We start from the raw sequence: 12,351 nt of genomic DNA, 5'->3' as shown, positions 1-12,351 counted from the left end.
TACGTTTCTTTTAATCCCTTCATTCTATAAACTTAATTGCTATTTTGCTGGTCCCCAAGCAGCTAACCTAAGCCTTCTTTAAGCGTGTCTCAGTAATTTTCCTTTCGTTATTTACCACATTTCTCTTTAGTCAGCTAAATGCAACTTTCAGGATATTTCTTGGGTGAATAAAGCTTTCAAATGAGGCATTTGCAACTAAACACATTTTATTTTCATCCTTTCCCTCTTCTAGGGGATTTCAAATAGATGACAGAAAGATTGATACCAACCATTAGTAATGTTGTTCTTTTTTTTTATCTCAGGCAAAACAGTCAACAATACATTTGGTAAAAAACAAAACCAAATGAGCATTTGACACAATTGCCACCATTCCCCCCATCCTGACAGATCTGGATTCTGACCCATAGCCCAGTAAGGGTACTTCTTCACCTTGGAGCCCACACACAGGCGGCCACCTGCCTTATCTTCTTGGCTGACTGCAGGTTTACCCCTTCACACACACCTCTTATAGCAGCAGCATAATAAAATAAACAAGTATATAGATAAGCTTGCAAGAATCCACTGTGAACATGCCCTGTGTGGGTAATATAATTTCATCCAGGGAAAAGACTTTAGAGAACAGGTCAATTATTTTCCTACTTATATCTCTGTGATTCAAAGCAGTAGCAAATACAGAAAGTGGACCAGAATTACTTTTAAGAGCTCCGCAATGGACGCGTAGCAGTAAGAAGCAATAGTCACGAAGTCCGCTGCCAAGAAGAACGGGTGTATATTTGTATAGAACATACTTATTGAACTATATTTATCGAAATACAAGTGTTTGCGATCAGTTCTTCAAAAGGGGATAAAAGGTGGGTTTGGCCAGTAGCACAGTGGCTGGCTCGATGATAAACAGCCATAGAGGAGTCAAGGGTAAACAGAGGCACAGGGGCAGCACACTTTCCGTGTGATAGCATTAGGGTCCGAGCTTCACTTTCACATTCACGCGTCTTTATGCAGCGTCCCTCGCTTCAGTCCCCAGCAGAGCCTTGTCCCTGCCACAGACGACGGCCACTTACATTTCTTTCCAGTGTGACATTTCACAGCAGGATTCCATGTTTACTTCCTCATTTGACCCTGTCGCCCTCTACCACAAAGGTTTTCGATGACCAGGGGGGTCTTGATCGTCCTATTTCAGCAAGAAGAAGACAGCCTTATGGAGGTATCTTATAGCCTTATGTGATGTGATCTCGTGTCTCATAACTAATCCTTTGACACAAAGACTTAATTAAAAACTTTATTCCAAATTTGAACTTCCTTCAACAACCCTGTAGCCACCTCCAAGAAGTATTTCTTTAAAAAGTCAAAGTGAAGTCGCTCAGTCGTGTCTGACTCTTTGCAACCCCATGGACTGCAGCCTCCCAGGCTCCTCCATTCCATGGGATTTTCCAGGCAAGAGTACTGGAGTGGGTTGCCACTTCCTTCTCCAGGGAATCTTCCTGACTAGGGATTGAACCCGGGTCTCCTGCATTGCAGATGGATGCATTACCCTCTAAGCCACTTAGCCTTGATTAAAAAAAAAAAAAGTAGGAATTTTTGTTCATTTCAACTTGAGACCAAAGCCTACATCAACCCAAGCTGAGCTTCCCCACTCTTACCTTGCAGTGTGGCTCTAGGATCTGGATTAGTGATGAGGAATCTCTATTATAGACTTGATAAGGACAAATAAAACCCAGCCTGCACAGTGCTGAAACCAGTCCAGTGAAATTGCATCCAGTCTGCTCACCACGATTAATCCTGAAGGATATGAAGTAGGAAAAGGACACAGTTTGCACTCAGGGGTCTTGTCAGTTCAAAACTGGAAGTGTGCCATATTTTATTTGCACTAATTTGAATATGTTTAGTTCTCCAAGGTAATGAGTATTTGAAACCTCAATGAAAGGTTTCAACACTTTTTTACAAACTAAAATGGAAATTACTAACCTTGATAAAGCAACAAAATAATATGGGAGTGAATACCAACTGTTGGCTTGCTTATTTTTAAATTGGAAGTGAAATGCTGGTCACTCAGGCTACAAATCACCTTCTGGTGGATACTGGCTTCAACCACTTCATGACGCATTGTAAGTGTCCCAATCAAAATAAGATAATAATGCCTGTGAAAGTGTTTGGTGAATAGTAAAGACTGATGAAAGTGTGAAAGGAATTACTATTCCCTTCAGTATTATTATATTGGGTTGTAGACAGACTAGCATCTCATAATTATGGTTTAATGCAACATATTTACTGCCAGCAACTGTCAGAGTATCAGCCAAGCTTCCAGTGTCAAAAAACTCTATAATGAAATCTAAGCCATCCATGTATAAGGATGGAGTGTCATCTCGCAGAGGAGAAGGTGGACATTACTTAGAGCGCTTATTCTCAAAACCCACCCCTTTCCCTGTAGCTCTGCTCATCAGAATCCAGTTGAAAGGAGAGGAGGTAGGTAGGTAGGAGGTAGATGAGGGGATAGTGTGTGGAGAGAAGGACCCCAGGGCAAAGTGCACGGAGACCCCCCATCTGCACATACATGGCTCTTCAACCTGTGTCCTAAGCCCTGTGGCAACTGGACTCAGCATTTCCAAATGGGCGCTTCTTCATATTCATGTGCCATTGTTTGTCCTCCTTGAAATCTAAAACATAAAATCTTAGTGGTTCACCCGAAGGCACAAGCAAACAACCACAGGAACGGCAACAACAAAGGGGGACATGCAGTGCATTTGCTTCTTCAAGACCACGTTCAAAGTGAGTTCTCCATGTTTTGGGTGCTGGGACCATGGTCTAGTACTTGGGGTTCTTACACCTTCATATACACGGGAATCTTTAGTTCAGCAAATACAAGTCTTCACAGAACCATAATTCCATTGTTGCTATTGTTAATAAATAAGAAAAAAATTCCAGCTTCAGAGATGGGAAAATTAAGTCCCAAAAAAGTATATGAACCATAGTCAGTTACAGAGCAGATCTTGGAGTCAAGTCTTTGGAACATCCAGTGAGAAGACATCCCAGGAGAACAGGCTGTTTCTTCGAGGAAGTAACAACGGCCAGGGGACTGTCAGTTCCGATTCAATACTTTTATATATACCCTACCTTGCAAATTCTTTTAAAATATATGTATATTTAATGTGGACATAAAAAATCAATGTTGCGGCCTCAGCCCCATTCACACCTTGATGCAGTCTATAATGGAAAAGGCAGTGGTGAAATTAAAAATGTTGTTAACTTCCCAACACTGCTTTTTTGTTGCTTTATGTTTGACATAACTGACCAAATGGGACACGCTCACTTTTAATGTGGTTTTATTTATTTTTCTTACACTATTTCTTTAGCACTTTTTCTTCTCACATGACACATTAATACATAATTCAGAGCTTTTATGCCTCCCTGCACTGCCAGCATGATTTCTTATGCTATTGAGCTGCTCTATTTATGAGCAAATGGCCAAAGTGTGTTTGATTATTCATTTTGGGGGGCAGTTTTTTAGAAGCTGCTGGGAATTTTAACCCCTAGATCCCAAATCGCTTTTCTCTGTTTCAGAGACGTGTCTAAGCTCTGGCCCTGGCAGTGTGAGTCTGTCCCCTCCTGGGCCGTCCTGTTCTCTGTCTGAACACCGACCTCAGTGAGCCGACGGGGTAATGACCCGCATGATGGGGGCACAGATGCCTCGTGGGCATCACTGATGCCCAGATTCTCCCGGGCTTTCACCCCCAAGTCTTCACAGCCATTTTCTTAGTCTGTTTACACACGTTTTTTGTCCCCTGATTTTGGTGCTAACTTCTACTATTTGGGACACCATCTTGCTGGCTGTGTCTTGGGAAATTCCTGAGAAATCCCAGGAAATCTGAAGCTGAGCCCCCTTCCTCCACTCCCGCCCCCAAGGCTCAGCATCCCACATCTTTCTGCATCTGTCAAAAGCAGCACCAAGCCTCCTTCCAAGCTTCTGGGATGAGAGAATCCTGTCAGCAGAAGAGTAAAATTATGCAGCTAAATTATATAGGGGCCAGAAGCGGCTTTGGAGGTCATCAGTCTTTTTTTCTAGATGAGGAAGTGGAGAAATCAGGCTACGTGCAAAGATCACTGAGAATGAATAATAAGCGCTTGCCTTGACCTGGAGCCCTTGTCTTCCAGAATGTGATCCTTCCACTCCCATCCCCGTGGACTTCCTCAGTTACGTGTGTGTGTGTGTGTGTGTGTGTGTGTGTGTGTGTTGTGTGTCTGCTCAGCTCATCCCAGGACCAGGCCTCAGCCTGCACCATAAGTATGTGCCCACCAAGTGCCCAGCCAGACTCCTCTGGGTCCCTTTTGCACAAGACTTTCCACAATTAGAAAAGGCGCAAGAGAAAGACAAGGAAAGAGGAATGACAAGGATGAGGGTGGAAGCTGCCCAGAAGCTCTCCCATTTCTGTCTCTTTCTCTCCTGTCTTGGCTACTTTATTCCCCACACTGCGCACTCTCACACCTGTGGGTTGCAGACACTCCATCCTCCTTGGCAAGAGGACCCAGGCAGAGCCAACCTCAGCACCACCCCGGGGACATGGGGAGCAGAGAGGGATTAATGTGGTGACGAATGCGTTGAGAGAAGGCGAAGCCCACAGCAGCCAGGTCCTGAGCGCCTCTGCCCTTCAAGGCAGCTGAGCACATCCTGTTTACTCCTTTCCTTCCTCTCCCACCTTCCCCCCTTCTCTCTTCCCTCCTTCCTTCTTTCTACCCTTCCTTGTCTGTACCTCCTTCCATTTCTCTCTTTGTATTTTTTCTTTTCTTTTTCCTTCCTTCCTTTCCTTCTCTTTTTTTGCCAGATCCGAAGCAGCCAACAATCCTTAGCAGCTCACAGAATCTTGAACTAACAGAAAGATGTCATTCACTCATCATTTATTTACCTTTCCGTGTATCCATCACTTAACGATGTATTCACAGACACCGGGCTGGATTCCGGGGCTACAGAGGATAATGAAACCCTGCTCCCACCCCAAGCTGAGCTTGAATGTTTACACTCAGACCTGCCAGGCCAGCCCTGCCCAGCAAACCTGAAGTGGGCAGATCAGACTGGGCCAGTCATCCATCCAAGCCACCTTCCAATCATGCTCTGTGGGCCGCCTTGCTCAGAACAGAGAAGAAGATCATAGAACCCCACTCCCAACTGCCAAGGCGTCAAGTGTCTCCATGCCCCCACCTCACCCTGGGATCCCAGGGGTGCCATCGCTTAGGCTGCAGGAGACAGAGACTAACTCTGACCTCCGCCTGCCAAAACATCACTTGCTCCAAAGTACGTGATCGATTTTATGAAGCTGACTTTTTCCAGAAGTAAAAACAGCCAACGAATGAGGCAGTCCTCACTTGATGCTGGGCGCTGTGCTAAGCCCCTCTTAGGAGTCAATCTGTTTAAACCTCATGCCAGACCTATGAGTTCAGTGTTTGATTTTTCCTGTTAGGGACTGAATTGCGTTTACAAAATCCATATACTGGAGCCCCATCCCCAGAGTGACTGTATTTTAAGGTGGGCCTTTGGGGAGGTGATTGGGGTCCAAAGAGGTCATGAGGGTGGGATCTGATCTGGCAGGACTGGTGTCCTTACAAGAAGAGGAAGAGACCCAGGGTTCTCTATTCCTCTCTCACACAGAGGAAGGGTCCCATGAGAACACAATGAGAAGGTGGTCATCTGTGAGCCAGGAAGAGCAGTCTCACCACAAACGAACCTCACAACACATTGATCTTGGACATCTGGCCTCCAGAACAGAGAGAAAATAAATTAATATCATGGCATTTTTGTTACACAGCCCTACCAAACACCAAAGAATTGATGCTTTTCAATTGTGGTGCTGGAGAAGACTCTTGAGAGTCCTTGGACTGCAAGGAGATCAAGCCAGTCCATCCCAAAGGAAATCAACCCTGAATAGTCATTGGAAGGGCTGATGCTGAAGCTGAAGCTCCAATACTTGGGCCACCTAATGTGAAGACCTGACTCACTGGAAAAAACCATAATGCTGGGAAAGATTGAGGGCAGGAGAAAAAGCAGGCAACAGAGGATGAAGTGGTTGGATGCTATCACTGACTCAATGAACACGAGTTTGAGCAAACTCCAGGAGACAGTGAAGGACAGAGGAGCCTGCTGCTCTACAGTCCATGGGTTGCAAAGAGCTGGACATGACTGAGCGACTGAAGAACCGAAGACATTCTATACTCTATGTAGACTACAGTATGTATACTATACATACTATAGTAAGTACACAGAAGTCTTTCATTAGTGTGCCTTTAAATATCATAACTTTTGAGCAGCATAAAATACAACCCGAAGAACGGTGGACCACTCACAGCCCTGGATCTAAATGGCAGAGCTCTCGGTCTAAATGCACAGACACCTCCAGAAGTAAACAAGTACCAAACCAGGGAGAAAAATAAGTTCTATCCTAGTGTGTGGTAAGCACACAAAACTCCTTGAACCTCTTAATATACACACAGAAACCTTCAGTGAACAAGCTTTCAAATTTTATTTACAATTTTTTTTGAACTGAAACAAATTCCTTTTCAGTTCAGAACTAGACAGATACGACCACAGGGAGGCTTTGCAGGTGGATCCAGGGGCCAAGTCTGCTTTCACAAGACTCTTGAGTCTCCAGCACCTACCTCTACAGATGGCAGATCTGGTTATTTAGGCTTGCAGCCCTTATCACCTCCAGATTCCAATGGAAAAGGATCAATCCCCAGCAAAATGATGGAAGCTGAGATCTCAGGCAGCAAAACATAAAACAAAGCCAAAAATCCCAGCCATGAGTGAATGCTTGCCGAATAATGCTGCCTTTGACAGCCCCTAGAAGCAGGTTGATTTTTTACAATAAGTGACCCCAACATGAAAGAGCTTGGGTGTCTGCCTAAGAACTTGAAAACTCAGAGTTTATGAAATTTCAGCATCACAGCTTGGTTTTGCAACCGTACAGAGACCCTTTCCCCATCCCTATAGGGGAATAAAGCAATCTTTGTTTAATTTTCATGCTGCCAACCAACAAGGGCCTCTCTCCATTTTGCCATGTTCAGCACTAGGTATATAGCTCTGCCAAGAATAAGGTGCAGCCCGTGGAGCTCAAATCAGGAGAGCAGTTCAGTTTTTATGCCTTTCAGTGTTTCAAAAACACAATTTCCATTTATTATATAATTTATGTTGTGTATCCTCTGTGCCTGGATTTCAACCATCTGACTATTTCTAATATGGCCTCAAATTATCTGCTGTCATTTACTTTACTCTTACCTTACAATCTTCTTTAAGAACCCCTTGTGCTGTGATAAGTACGATTTAGGCAATACCTGCATCGAAAACACACACTTTCAAGAATTTGCAACCATGTCATAAAATTTTACCCATAACCAAAGGAAGTGAAAACTGCTTTCTATCCAGTGTTGTGGACTGAGAACAGTCTAAGAGAAAGCACTCACTGCTTCCAATGATTTGTGTCAACTGGTGAGACCAAACCCACTCTGCAACTCAGGGATTGGGATCCAGGGTGGCAGAGATCTTCTTGAGATTGACCCTGAGAGATAAGTCACCTAATGGACCTTAGTGGGGGCAGATGTGTGCTTTTTTTTGTTTGTTTTTGGCCACACTGCACGGCATGTGGGGTCCTTTGTTCCCTGACCAGGGATTTATCCCAAGCCCCCTGCATTGGGAATAAGGAGTCTTAACCACTGGACCATCAGGGAAGTCTCAGATATGAGCTTTTTTGCATCTGACTGAAAAGGGGAGACACTTACACAGGTGTTCCAAAGCAAGACAGAACTGCAGAAAGCTTTCCTAACAGAGATTATGGGAAATAATCTCTATACTTGAAACAAACCTGCAGATAAGCTTCCTTGCAACTTAAAAAACTTAAAAAACTTGCAACTTAAAAAATGTTCTTGTGCTGGGTAATGTAGACAACTTGCTAGATAATATAGTTTTGAAGCAAAATCCTGAAATGTGTGAATGCGTAGGAGGGGAGAGATACAGAGAAAACAGAAGAGAAATTACAGTAGAAACATGACCTCCACATTAAGGCAGCATCACAAAGGAAAAGTCCTCACAGTTGATTAAAATATACACCTTTCTTCCCAAATTCTCAGTTCCTGGCTTAAAGGAAGTCTTGAATTGTCAATTTGATATTGAAAGCAAGGCCAAAGGATGGGCTCAAACTGAAAAGATGATATGAAAATTCAGTGTCCACACAGCCAGCAGTTGAAGAAAAGAGCACACACAAATCTTCTTCCTTTTCATTCATTTTATCAACTGCTGCAGTCCTTTGACACACGTAAAAAGTCAGAGATATTCTTCCATCAGAGATAGACTCTCAGCTTCTCAAGCATCTAATAAAGTGAAATAGGCATCATAATGGCATGGAAGCTCTCAACTCAAAAAGCTGATACTACATAAGTGTAGGGTACTTTCTGGGCTTCCCAGGTGGCTCAGTGGGTAACGAATCCACCTGCAATGCAGGAGACTTGGGTTAAATTCTTGGGTCAGGAAGACCCCCTGGAGGAGGGCATGGCAACCCACTCCAGTACTCTTGCCTGGAGAATTCCATGGACAGAGGAGCCTGACGGGTTACAGTCCATGGGGTCGCAACAAGTCAGACATGACTGAGCAGCTTAGCATGCATGCAGGGTACTTTCTACTCAAGCATGTGGAGGAAATGGTGTGAAAAAAGGGTCATTAAGACGTTCTACGAAGCATAGTAATTAAGACAGTGTGGTATTGATGAAAGAATACACAAGTGCATAAATGGAACAGAATACAGAGCCCAGAAATAGAAGCACCTGAATATAATCAACAGACTTTCCATTAAGGAGCAGAACTCATAAAATGGAGCAAAGATAGCTTCTTCAGCAAATGATGCTGGAATGACTAGGCATCAGCATGCAAAAAAAAAAAAAAAGAATCTAGACACAGACTTTACACCCTTCCCAGAAGTTAACTTAAACTCGGGATATTCTCTGGGTCATAGACAGATAGACAGCATCACTCTCTCAATGGACATGAGTTTGAGCAAGCTCCAGGAGACAGTGAAGGACAGGGAAGCCAGGCATGCTGCAGCCCATGGGGTCATGCAGAGTCGGACATGACTGAGCAACTGAACAGCAACATGGGCCATAGACCTAAATGTAAACTGCAAAACTATAAACCTCCTAGAAGGCAATATAGAGGAAAGCCCAGATGACTTTAGGTATTTGACAACTTTTCTAATTCAACACCAACGGAACTATCCATGAAAGAAAGAATAAGTAAGTTGGATTTCATTAAAATTTAAAACTTCTGCTCTGTGAAAGACAATGTCAAAAACAGAGAAGAGAAGTCATGGATGCGGAGAAGATACTTGCAAGAGACACATCTCATAAAGGACTAATTCAAAATGTACAAAGATCCCTAAAATTCAACAGTAAGAAACAATCCAACTGAAAAATGGACCAACAACCTTAATAGACACCTCACCAAAAAAGATATACAGGTTGCAAATATGCATATGGACAAATGTTCCACAGCATATGTCATCAGAGAAATGCAAATTGAAACAAGCTGATATCACTACACACTTATCGGAATGACCCGAATCTGAAACGCTGACCACAGCAAATTCTGGCAAAGGTGTGGAGCAGCAGGAACTCCCATTCATTGCTGGTGGGAATGCAAAACAGTGCCATCACTTTGGAAGACAGTTTGGCTATTTATTACAAAACTAAATGCATTTGTACCCTGTGATCTAGCAATTGTGCTCCTTAGTATTTATTGAAAGGAGTTTAAGACTTGTGTTGTTGTTGCTAAGTCATGTCTGACTCTTTGCAACCCCCTGGATTGCAACAAGCCATGTTTCCCTGTCTTTTACTATCTCCTGGAGTTTGTTCAAATTCACATCCATTGAGTTGGTGATGCTATAAACCATCTCATCCAGTTGCCCCTTTCTCCTCTTGCCCTCCATCTTTCCCAGCATCAGCGTGTTTTCTAATGAGTCTGCTCTTCACATCAGGTGCCCAAAGACCTGGAGCTTCAGCTTCAGCATCAGTCCTTCCAATGAATATTCAGGGTTGATTTTCTTTAGGATGGACTGGTTGGATCTCCTTGAAGTCCAAAGGACTCTCAAGAGGCTTCTCCAGCACCACAAGACTTGAGTGCACACACAAAAAATTGTTACACAGATGTTCACAGAAACTTCACTCATAATTACCAAAACTGGAAGATATCCTTTAGAAGGTGAGTGGATAAATAATATACCGCGGTATATCCAGATAATGGTATATAACTAAGCGCTAAAAGAAATGACACATCAAACCATGAAGAAAAAAGAAAAAACATAGAGGAAACTTAAATACACGTTACTAAGTGAAAGAAGCCAGCATGAAAGCTCTGTGTACTGTACGACTCCCGTATAGCCTACTGGAGACACCTGTGTAGTCTACGTACTATACGACGTTCTGGAAAAGTCTAAGCCATGGGGTCTAAGAAGATCGGTAGTTGCCCCAGGGGTTGGATGAGAGGGAGAAAGAGGAGTGGGTGGGGCACACAGGAGTGTCAGGGCAGTGAAAATACTCTGTGTGATTCTGTGATGATGGATACAGGTCACGGTACACGTTTCCACGGAACGTACGACACCGAGAGGGACTATGGACTCCGGGTGATTGTGACGGGCCGGTGTAGCTGCATCGGTTGTAACAAGCGTGCCCTCTGGTTGATGATGCCGATTATGGAAGAGCCTGTGTGTGGGTGGCCGGCAGTGGGCTATGGAAGGGGTACAGCGAGTGTGGGGAAGAGGGTGGGGGAAGAGGGAAGGCGTCAGAGCAGGAACGAAGGAGATAATGTACAAATGATGAAGAAAAAAATAGTGGCAGAAACCGTGATAAAATCTCAACAAATGAAATGTACGAGAAAAATGGTGATCGAAAGATAACCTTAGCCATTTAAGTGGAAACTTATTCTGTGGAGAATAGAAATACTGCAAACAAGATTCGAGGTGACCAAGGAGATGGGTTACCTCACCCTCACCCTCCCCTGTATCATTACTTGAGTGGTCCAAGGCTGATGAAAATGGCCAGCTCCCAAGTATTCACTTCTGCCTCAGGACCTGGATCTGGGGCTTTTCCTGCCTTCCTGTGAGGGCCTCAGCTTCCTTCCCTGCCCAGAAAATCAGGACACTCCCTTTATTGTTCCAGCTCACTACCTGCCTACGTTAGCTTGGAACCAGGGAGTTCTGAGCACCACAGTGCTCTCACTGCCTTCCAGACCTCACTTAATCAAGCTAAAGGCTCAGAACATTCTGGGTCACTGGTAGAATATGACCAAGGTGACCATTTATGAAGCTAAATGTCAAAAGACTCTACAGGATAAACTTACAAGGAGGGTGTTTGTGAGAGAGACAGCCTGGGTACCAGACTGCATTGAGGTGATGATTGGAGCAGCTCTGGGCCATGATGGGGTCTTGGCTGCATAGGATGAGAAGTAAGCAGACATACCTTGCAGAGGAAAGGCTGTCAGAACTTGGTGCCACTGGATTTGGGGGTTCTCTTCCTTGCTTGACTTTCTTTGCTGGGGAAGGAGGAAAGATTGGGTACAATAGGTATTGCAGAGAAAGATTTTCTTGGAACCAACCTCTGACCTAATTTTTAAAACTGTAGGCAGATCTACTCTGGCCATCAGGAGAAAAGTGCCTGGTCCAACCTGCTCATACTCTCACACAGCGTTCCTCACTCAACACAACAGCCTGGCAAGCCAAGTTCCTATCAGTGTGAATAAACCAAAGAGCAGACGTTGCCCAGAAGAGATCAGACTGGGCCACCATGGATCGGACGTGATTGTTGACAGGTCTAGACCACGGATTGGCAGTCCAACATATGAGCCCCCAATAGCATATGGACCAATTTCCAGAATCAGTCCTCACAAAGAGCGCATTCTTCCCCAATCCCATGCCCAGCTGGCATATTAATGAGCATGCCCTTTCCCCTGGCAGGCAATGAGCAGCTGGATGGCCCTCTGTGGCTCTGGAAGAGACAAAGAACAAGGCAGAGATGAGTTCAGCTGATACACTGTCCACCATCAGAAGAGATCATAGTGGACCTGTCACTATGATGTTGACTTGACAAGATGGCTAGAACCACCAGCTCTTCTGAGTATTATCTATTTGTGGACACAGATATTCTGACCTAACATCCTGGTTGGTCCAAGACTGAGTGGTTTCCTGGATGTGGGACTTCCAGTGCAAACACTGTGATCTTTCTGCACAAACCAGAAGAGCTGATCACCTTACATATCAAACAGAAAAATTGGAAAAAGGAGTATACCCTTAAAGTTTTCAATTTTGCTTAAGTTTTCCAACTCACTTCAAT

This window comes from Bubalus kerabau, chromosome 9 (genome assembly GCF_029407905.1).
Source record: "Bubalus kerabau isolate K-KA32 ecotype Philippines breed swamp buffalo chromosome 9, PCC_UOA_SB_1v2, whole genome shotgun sequence".
Taxonomy (NCBI): domain Eukaryota; kingdom Metazoa; phylum Chordata; class Mammalia; order Artiodactyla; family Bovidae; genus Bubalus; species Bubalus kerabau.
The sequence above is the reverse complement of the archived record's forward strand: the minus strand, read 5'-3'. Positions refer to the sequence as shown.